The sequence below is a fragment of the Cebus imitator genome, unplaced genomic scaffold (genome assembly GCF_001604975.1).
Source record: "Cebus imitator isolate Cc_AM_T3 unplaced genomic scaffold, Cebus_imitator-1.0 Scaffold54, whole genome shotgun sequence".
Lineage (NCBI taxonomy): Eukaryota > Metazoa > Chordata > Mammalia > Primates > Cebidae > Cebus > Cebus imitator.
This window is the reverse complement of record NW_016107369.1, coordinates 2,265,150-2,275,475: the sequence shown is the minus strand read 5'-3', so window position 1 is coordinate 2,275,475 and position 10,326 is coordinate 2,265,150.

Genomic DNA, 10,326 nt, shown 5'->3' with positions numbered 1-10,326 from the left:
GAAATCGAGGTGCCGGCAGGGCCATGCCGCTCTAAGGGTCCCAGGAAAATCCTGCCTTGCCTCAACCGGCATCTGGTGGCTGCAGGACGTCTGGCCCTGCTCACCCGCCTCTGCCTCTGGCGTCACATGGCCGCCTTCTCTGTGTCTCTCTCCTCTTCTTCTAACAACTCTCATCATTGGATTTAGAGCCATCCTAAATCTAAGATGCCTTTACCTCGAGATTCTTTTTTTTTTTTTTTGAGACGGAGTTTCGCTCTTGTTGCCCAGGCTGGAGTTCAATGGCATAATCTTGGCTCACTGCAACATCTGACTCCCAGGTTCAAGCGATTCTCCCACCTTGGCCTCCTGAGTAGCTGAGATTACAGACATGTGTCACCACTCCGGGTTAAGTATGTATTTTTAGTAGAGAAAGGGTTTCTCCATGTTGATCAGGCTGGTCTCAAACTCTCAACTTCAGGTGATCCTCCTGCCTCAGCCTCCCAAAGTACTGGGATTACAGGCGTGAGCCACCACACCTGGCTGAGATTCTTAACTCATTACATCCACAAAGACCCTGTTTCCAAAGAAGGCCACATTCTGAGGTTTCAAGTCGACATGAATTTGGGAGTCGGGGGGACCAAATTTATTTTACCTACCATACAGCCCTTCCTTCATAAACAGTTCCTGGGGGCAGACTGGCTTGTTTCCAGGCTCCCAGACTCCAGCCTCTGAGATTCTTGGCAGCCTTAAACTTTGGAAGCCAGTGGACCCAGAAGGATAGCTTCAGGCTAGGAGTTACACATCCAAGTTGCTGGACATAGCAACCCAGGCCCTCTTTGCAGGCTGGTGTGCCCCTCCCCAGCTGCTGTGAGTGGGGTCTGCTCAGAGCTGAGTGCTTCCGCTGAGAACGGCCCTGGCCCCCTGGCTACCTGGCCAGGAATTCTGGGTGCTTCTAGACAAAGGCAATGATTGAATGATACTAGGGTAAAAAATGCCCGTCTTGTTGTCTCAAGGTGGGACAAATTCTATGGATCCACTCTGCTCCAGAGCTTCCCATGAGATCAGGCTGACGCTTCAGACCTACACGTTTGCCAAGCCACCTCCCTACCTTTTCTTTATAAGCTTCACCTGAGAGCCCACCCTTGAAAAGTCACTTGCACAAGAAACCCCACCTCGAATTCTGCTTCTAGGTGACCTGACCTAAAAGAGTAGGGGAGTCGGGTCCCCTGAAACAGATAGAGGAACCAGAGATGAGCTTTCTCCTTCCTGAGTCAGCAACCCTCCCAGCCCTCCTCCTCATTCAGCCCACAGTCGGCAAGTCTAAAAAGCAAGTGTTAATCTGGTGAGCACAACCCTCCTTGTAGTCTTCCAAGCTTCCCAGCCTGGGAAGCAACATAGGAAAAGTCCAAACCCACTTCCAAAGACAGCCCTTCAAGTATTTAAGGAGCACTGTCATGCTCCTTTTTACTAATATGGAGTGTGTTCGACCACATGAAGCAGAAACCATACAACTGTGGCTTTGTTTAAAGGCAGAGAATGACATTTCTCACCTTACAATAAGGCTGGGGCTGGCCAGGCTGGAGCTGGTGTGACAGCTCTATGAGGTCCTGAGTGTCTTCATTTCTTTTCCTCTTGCAGCTCTACCATCCTTTTTTTTTATTTTTTAAATTTTTATTTATTTCGTTATTATTTATTTTTGAGACTGAGTCTTGCTCTATGGCCCAGGCTGGAGTGCAATGGCACAATCTCGGCTCATTGCAACTTCCGCCTTCCGGGTTCAAGCAATTCTCCAGCCTCAGCCTCCCAAGTAGCTAGGATTATAGAAATGCGCCACCACATCCAGCTAATTTTTGTATTTTTAGTAGAGACAGGGTTCCACCATGTTGGCCAGGCTGGTCTCAAACTCCTGACCTCAGGTGATCTGTCTGCCTCGGCCTCCCAAAGTGCTGGGATTACAGGTGTGAGCCACCAGGCCCGGCTCTACCAACCTTAATAGGTAACTTTCATCCTCATTGTTGCTTCGCAGTTATGAAGCAGGTGCTCCACTTTCAAACTGCAATCCACACCCCAAGAAGGAAGGAAAAAAAGGAAAGCAACAGGAAATAAAACATTCCCGGAAATACCCAGCAGACTTCTGCTTACATCATATAGACCAGAAGTGTGGCCCACGGTCTCCCCAAGTTGCAAAGGAGTATAGTGTATCTTTTGTTTGTTTAAATCTGAACACATCTCAAATAAAATGATGATGCTATTGGTAAACAAGAAAGGGAAAATGGCCGGGCACGGTGGCTCACGCCTGTAATCTCAGCACTTTGGGAGGCTGAGGTAGGCAGATCAAGAGGCCAAGAGATGGATGGAGACCATCCTGGCCAACACGGTGAAACGCTGTCTCTACTAAAAATACAAAAATTAGCTGGGCATAGTGGCGCGTGCCTGTAGTTCCAGCTACTCGGGAGACTGAGGCAGGAGAACCCCTTGAACCCAGGAGGCACAGGTTGCAGTGAGCTGATATCATGCCACTGCACTCCAGCCTGGTGACAGAGCAAGACTCTGTGTCAAAAAAAGAAAAAGAAAGAAACGGAAATGGGCATTGGGTAAGCAACTAGCAGTTGCTCCAGAAGCTTTTTCCAGACAAAATTCATGTATGGAGAGGCAGCATTGGAGGAAGGCTGAAGCCTTGATTTGGGGAAGTGGGTGTCAGACCCCCAACTTCAAGTCCAGGCTCACCACTTCCCTACCTGTGTGACTTTAGGAGATATTCTTGAGTTCTTTGAGCTCCTGTCTGCTCATCTGTTTAATGAAGATAAATGCACTTTTCTCCAGGGCTTCTGGGATGATTAGAGCACCTGTATGCAAATGCCGTAACATTTTAGACAGGCAACAAATGTTAACTCTTCTCTTCCTGTAATTGCTTATCATGTGACATATTTCTAGTCCTTTCCTCTTGAACATGCTCCCAGGTTCTGTTCTAATATATCTTTCTGTTTTGGGTTGTTTTTTTTTTTTTTTTTTTTTTTTTTTTTTTTTTTTTTTTTTTTTTTCTGAGATGGAGTTTTGCTCTTGTTGCCCAGGCTGGAGTGCAGTGGCGCAATCTCAGCTCACTGCAACCTCTGCCTCCCAGGTTCAAGGGATTCTCCTGCCTCAGCCTCTTGAGTAGCTGGGATTACAGGCACTCGCCACCACACCCAGCTAACTTTTTATATTTTTAGTAGAGATGGGGTTTTATCACATTGGCCAGGCTGGTCTCTAACTCCAGATCTCAGGTGATTGGCCCACCTCAGCCTCCCAAAGTTCAGGGATTACAGGCTTGAGCCACCGCCCCCAGCCTCTAATGTCTCTTTCTAAATGTAGCCCCAAGATGGAACACAAAACTCCCTTGCGTTTTGCAGAGTGGAAGACAATGGGCCATTTTCCGCCCTTATTCTGGGCACTGTACTTCCCACTCGAATTGCCTAGAGAGCTGCCTTTGGAGGGCTTGTGAGCCCGGATTGTGGCAGGTAAGGGGAACCCCACACTCACTTCGCCTCCTCTTTGGGCTCTTGGCCTGTTGAGAACAGACAGCAGGAGCTAAGTAGGAGCCCGCACACAAAGTCAGGCTTTATTACTGCAGAGCTGAATGCAGAATTGGCTTCCTTCCTCAAACCTAGTCCTTGCACAACTCTGACAAATCTTCCATTGCAGCTGGGGAAATTAGAACCAGGGAGTAAGGACCCACCTGAGCCTGCCAGCAGAAGGCCTGCTCTGTCTGTTTAATCCAGGACAGCTGGAAGTGGAGCCCCAGCTGCACATCCCACCTCCACCAGCACAGGTGAGCAGTTCCCCCTCCCCGCCACCACCCTGCAGGAGTACTGTGCGCTCCCCAGGCTATCCCATCAGATGGGTGGCTTTGCCTGCAGCAGAAGATTGAGGAGGGTGGTGAAGGAGGCCATGGTAGGCTAAATAGTGCCTGCCACCCAGAAGTCTACATCCTTATCCCCAGCACCTGTGAATACATTACTCTATGAGGCAAAAGCAACTTTGCTGTTACAATTAAGTCAAGGACCTTGAGACGGGGAGACTATGCCCCCATCATCCAGGTGAGCTCAATGTAATCACAAGGTCCCTTATAAGAGACTAGAAGGTCTGAAGTGGAAGAAGGAGACAGGACAATGGAAGCAGAGGTGGAGTGATAAGCTTTGAATATGGAAGACGAGGCCACAAGCCAAGGAATGCAGGCGGCCTCTAGGAGCTAGAAAAGGCAAGGAAACAGATTTTCTTAGGCTAAACAGACTCTCTCCTTTGATTTTAGCCCCAAAAGACTTTGGACGTCTAACGTTCAGAACTATAAGATAATAAGTTTGTGGTTTTTGTTTTTTTTTTTTTTGAGACAGAGTTTCGCTCTTGTTACCCAGGCTGGAGTGCAATGGCGCTATCTCTGCTCACCGCAACCTCCGCCTCCNGTTACCCACTCTGGAGTACAATGGCACGATCTCAGCTCACCAAAACCTCCGCCTCCTGGGTTCAAGCAATTCTCCTGCCTCAGCCTCCCGAGGAGCTGGAACTACAGGCATGTGCCACCATGTCCAGCTAATTTTTGTATTTTTAGTAGAGATGGAGTTTCACCATGTTGACCAGGATGGTCTCGATCTCTTGACCTCGTGATCCACCTGCCTCGGCCTCCCAAAGTGCTGGGATTATAGGCGTGAGCCACCGTGCCCGGCCAGTTTGTGTTGTTTTAGCCACTAAGTTTGTGGTAACTTGGTAGGAAACTAAAATAGAGCTGAAAAGAGAAAGGACCATGAGAAAAGTAGAAAGAAGAAATCCTCCCAATGATGTTGTATTTGCAGTTGCCCAAGACCCCGGGGTTCCCAGGAGCTCCAGGTATGTCCTTCCCACTCGCTCTGCCCCCAGCTGTTTTCTTCATTCTTGGAGGTGCAGCTCAAATGTCACTTCCCTCGTGTTGGCCTTCCTCGGCTAAGCTGACCTGGCAGAATTCCCCACCCCTTGCCCTGGTGCACAGGACACTCTGTCTATGGCACAGTTCTGGATGGCCCACCTTAGTACTGTAGTTCTCTGTCGTAGTCCCTCATTAGAGGGGGAGCTCCTTGGGGATTGGAGCTATAGCCATTTCTCCTAACAGTGTGTTAGACTGAGTGGAATTAAGCCAAGCCCTCCACATCTTAAACCTGCACTACTGAGTGTCTCTGATTTCATTTCAACCCTACCCTGCCTTTCAAAACTCATTACCCAGAACAGAAGCTTTCCTGCAGCCAGGCGAGGTGGCTCATGCCTGTAATCCCAGCACTTTGGGAGGCCGAGGAGGGCAGGTCACGAGGTCAGGAAATCGAGAGCATCGTGGCTGACATGGTGAAATCCCGTCTCTACTAAAATACAAAAAATTAGCCAGGCGTAGTAGCGGGCACCTGTAGTCCCAGCTACATGGGAGGCTGAGACAGAAGAATCGCTTGAACCCAGGAGGCGGACGTTGCAGTGAGCTGAGATTCACTCTAGCCTGGGTGACAGAGCAAGACTCTGTCTCAAAAAAAACAAAAACAAAACAAAACAAAAAAAAACAAAGCTTTCCCTCTCTTTTAGTGTCCTCTCTTGGCCATCGATGTAAATGTCACCATGGTTACCTAGTACTTTGTTTGCACACCTACAATAGAAGTCTTTTCCCCAGAAAGTTTTGAATCAGGACCAAGAGGTTCCAGCCCAGGCTGAAGGCTCCCTGGAACGAAGGAATGTAAGCCCAGCCACCGTTATTTCCACCTGGTATTTTCTGCCCTAAATTCTGAACATCCCAAAAAGCAGATGAGGGGCAGAGGCAGGAGGCAGAGGGCAGAGAGGACAGGGAGGACTTTCTGTGCTCCCACAGGGTCCTGGTTTTAGTTCATCCCTGAGGCCTGGTGGCAGCTATGCCCTGGAATTCCTGAGATGCCTCTGGGGTCTTTCCAGAAGATTCCTGTTTTGCTTAGCCCAGCCAGAGCTGATTTCCATCACTTACAACCAAAGAAGTCCTAAAAAATTTGGAATGAGCTAGCCTGAGCCAAGAACAGAGTGCTGGCACATTACATACGTGGTGTGTTCCCAAACCAAATATGGTAAAGCCATACCCAGAGGCCACGAGTGCGGCCACCCTGTTGATGCAGAACACTGTAGAATGTCCAGAAGGAGGAAAGGGGCCTATTGTTCTGTTTGCCTGGCTGAGGGCGGGGGCCAGGAGGAGTCAGGAGGGCAAGATGGAGCATGGCTGCCAAATCATGGGGTGGCACAAAGCACAGGGTATGGCCAGGAATGGGAACAGTGAGGAGCAGAAGCCAAAGACGCCAGGATTCAATGCCCGGAGAGAAAAGGCACAAACCACAGGACTGGGCCACGGTCCAACCGGAGGAGGAAGCCACCCTTGGGGTGACAGAGAGCTCTGTTAAATGTCCTAGGACAGGATCTGTTCTTTGTACATGAACTCCTCTCTTGAAGGCCCAGAATCCCGGTCACTGGCACCGCCCACCTTGATAGAGCCACTGAGTCATGAATCGAGTTCCTGAGCCCCAGCCAAACCTCAGTCAGGACCACAAAGCTCATGCATTTGACTCATGGGGTAGTCTATGGCGCTGGACTCGGTACCTCTTTACTCTTCTTTTAGAAGCAGTCTGCTTGAATAACTAGTTTCCCAGGCCATGATGGATTGGATTCATGCATTAGAAATGGGGAGAGATGGCTGGGCGCAGTGGCTTACTCCTGTAATCCCAGCACTTTGGGAGGCTGAGGTAGGTGGATCACCTGAGGTCAGGAGTTTGAGACCAGCCTGGCCAACATGGTGAAACCTCATCTCTACTAAAAATACAAATTAGCCAGGCATGGTCTCGGGCACCTGTAGTCCCAGCTACTCAGGAGGCTGAGGCAGGAGAGTTGCTTTGTACCTGGGAGGCGGAGGTTGCAGTGAGCCGAGATCATGTCACTGCACTCCAGCCTGGGCAAGAGAGTGAGACTCTATCTCAAAAAGAAAGAAAGAAATAAAGAAATGGAGAGAGATGGCTGGGTGTGGTGGCTCACGCCTGTAATCCCAACACTTTAAGAGACTGAGGTGGGTAGATGACCTGAGGTCAGGAGTTTGAGACCAGCCTGGCCAACATGGCAAAACCCTGTCTCTACTAAAAATACAAAAAGTAGCCAGTGTAGTGGCAGGGGCCTGTAATCCCAGCTACTCTGGAGGCTGAGGCAGGAGAATTGCTTGAGCCCAGGAGGCGGAGGTTGCTTTTATGAGATTCTGTAAAAAAAGAAGGAAGGAAGGACACAAGGAAAGAAAAAAACAAGGAAGGAAAGAAAGAAAAAAAGGAAAGAGAGAAAAATGGAGAGAGATACTATTAAGAATCACCATCACAGCAACCAGAACTGATACGCTACAGCAGTGCTTCTCGGCCCTAGCCCTGATGACACTTGGGGCCAGCTCCATCTTCATCGTGGGGGCTGTCCTGTGCCTTACAGGGGGATTACAAGCATCTCTGGCTTCGACCCACTTGATACCAGTAGCATCTTCTCTATTTGTGTCAACCAAAAATGTCTCAGATATTGCCACATGTCCTTGAAGGACAAAATGTCCCAGGTTGTGAACCACTGTGCTGTGGGAAGAGAGTAAGAAGCAGTTACAGGGTCCTCCCACTGCTGACAGCTCCTGGCGCTTCTGTCACACTGATGAATAGTCCCCAAGAAGCAGCAGGATGGTGCTGACCAGCCCATCTGAGAAGACTCTGTCTCAGAAAGCGTGGGAAGTGTATGCTCAAAGGGTGACAGCGTTTCCCTGGGGAGCGTTGGAAGACGGGATGTTTTCTTCTCTTGACATCTTTTGACAGTGCCTGGCACATGGTAGGCCCTCCGTAAATATTTGAATATTTGTTAAATTATATTACAGGGCCGGATGCAGTGGTTCACGCCTATAATCCTAGCACTTTGGGAGGCCAAGGTGGGTGGATCACAAGATCAGGAGTTCAAAACCAGCCTGAACTGGTCTTGAACCCCATCTCTACTAAAAATTCAAAACTTAACCGGGTGTGCTGACAGGCGCCTGTAATCCCAGCTACTCGGGAGGCTGAGGCAGAGAATTGCTTGTACCTGGGAGGCAGAGTTTGGAGTAAGCCAAGATCGCACCACTGCACTCTGGCCTGAGCGACGGAGCAAGACTCCGTCTCAAATAAACAAACTAAAACAAAAAAGGATATACAAAACTAAAAAAAAAAAAAAAAAAAAAAAATTAGATTATAAAGGTTTCTAGGCTGACTGTACTGGACTTGGAGGGGGATGGATGTTTAAGCCTTTTTTTTTTTCTCAAAGTCTTGCTCTGTCACCCAGGCTAAAGTGTCTTGGCACAATCACAGCTCGTAGCAGCCTCTATTTCCTAGGCTCAAGTGATCCTCCCCTCCCAACCTCCCAAGTAGCTGAGACCACAGGTGTTGGCCACCATTCCCACATAATTTATTTTTTACTTTTTGTAGAGAAGGAGTCGTACCATGTTGACCAGGCTGGCCTCGAACTCCTGGCCTCAAGCAATCTTCCCACCTTGGCTTCCCAAAGTGTTAGGATAACAGGTGTGAGCCATCACACCCGGCCTTTTCTGATGAGATTTTCTCCATCCTTCAAGGCCCATCTCCATTCCTGCTTCCTTCCCAAAGCCAGTCCTGAGTCCTCTCTCTCATGACCCCCCTCCACCTCTCACCAGCACTCTGAACTGCTCCGCTTATCATGCAGGTCAAGAGGAGGCAAGAATCTCTGTATCCCACTCAGAGTGTGCACCAGGTGCAATCAGATAACCAGGGTGTCACAGGGTAGAGGCCTCTGTCTCATGTCTTTTTTCTTAAGTTTTTTAGAGACAAGTTCTCACTGTGTTGCCCAGGCTAACTCAAACTCCAGGCCTCGGGCAATCCTTCAGCCTCAGCCTCCTGAGTATTCGGGACTGCAGGTGCACACCACTGCACCAGGCTTCTGTCTCATTTCTGGTTTGCAGTGTGTGCCCCTTTCTCTTTCACTGCTCAAGCAGTAAAGAAAATTGAGATCTGGCTGGATACAGTGGCTCATGACTGTAATCCCAGCACTTTGGGAGGCCGAGGCAGGCAGATCATGAGGTCAGGAGTTCAAGACCAGCATGACCAATGTAGTGAAACCCCATCTCTACTAATAATACAAAATTAGTGGGGCATGGTGGCACACACCTGTAGTCCCAGCTGCTCGGGAGGCTGAGGCAAGAGAATCGCTTGAACCTGGGAGGCAGAGGTTGGGGTGAGCTAAGATTGCACCACTGCACTCCAGCCAGACTCTGTCTCAACCAAAAAAAAAAAAAAAAGCACTACTGTCAGGCAGCTGGGGTCTCTCCAAACATATTCTTTTTTCGTAGAACAACATGAGGAAAAACATAAGCCGTGTCAGAGTAACTGCCGTCTGGCAGAGCACAGGGTAGGTGCGTGCATGCACACATGTGTGTGAACGTGTGAGCAGATAGGATGGGCCTGCCAGAGAGTGAGAGCGCGTGGGAGGGTGCGTGAGGAGATGAGCGTGTGCGTGTTTGCGCACATAAGCTCTATACACGAGGTTTCTGCTTGGGGTTATTCAGGGTCTGCATTCCAGTTGTTGGAAGCAGATCCTCAGCTGAGTGGCCTCTTTTGTAACCAGGGGCGTGGGTCTGAGCATTTCCTTTTGCAGAAGAAATGGGTGCCGTGATGAGTCACGCCAGTGGCTGGACAGAGGGGAGGCTTGGCTGAAGAAGCAAGGCTTACTGAGCTGGTCCAGTGCAGCCGTGGTCAGACCTTCGCAGAGACAGCCCCAGAAAGACGTGGGGCAGGTGTGGGTGGCTCCTAGAGCACAGCCCCTGTCTGTGAGGGTCACATCTCTGGACATCAAGCTGGGCGCACACAGCCTGGCATACACCCAGGGACCTGGGCACGCCTTCATACTCACCTTGGAAGAAGTGGATGGACAGCCATTCCTGCTGGCCCAGAAACATTCGCATCATGGGAATTCCCAAGGGCTCTATCCTAGGAGAGCTGATCTGAAATCCAGACTCAGCCTGGAAAGAAATTGGCCCAAGTCATCCTAGTCCGGTCACCACTAGGTGCTCGTTCCCAGTCCTGCATCCAGGACAAGCACTCATTCCCACGCTCCTGCTGGGAACCAGGAGGGAGACTTACACACCAGGAGAGAGAAGGACCGTTAGGGGAAAACCCTGGGGTAGCCTTTCAGAGTGGTCACGACGAACCAGAAACTCACAAACAAGCTGAAGAAGGCACGCATTGAGAAAACTGTCACCGGCACTGTGCCAAGTGCTGCGTCATCCACCCACTTGGGGATCTTCAAAGCATGGTCCAAGGGTACTGTGGCATT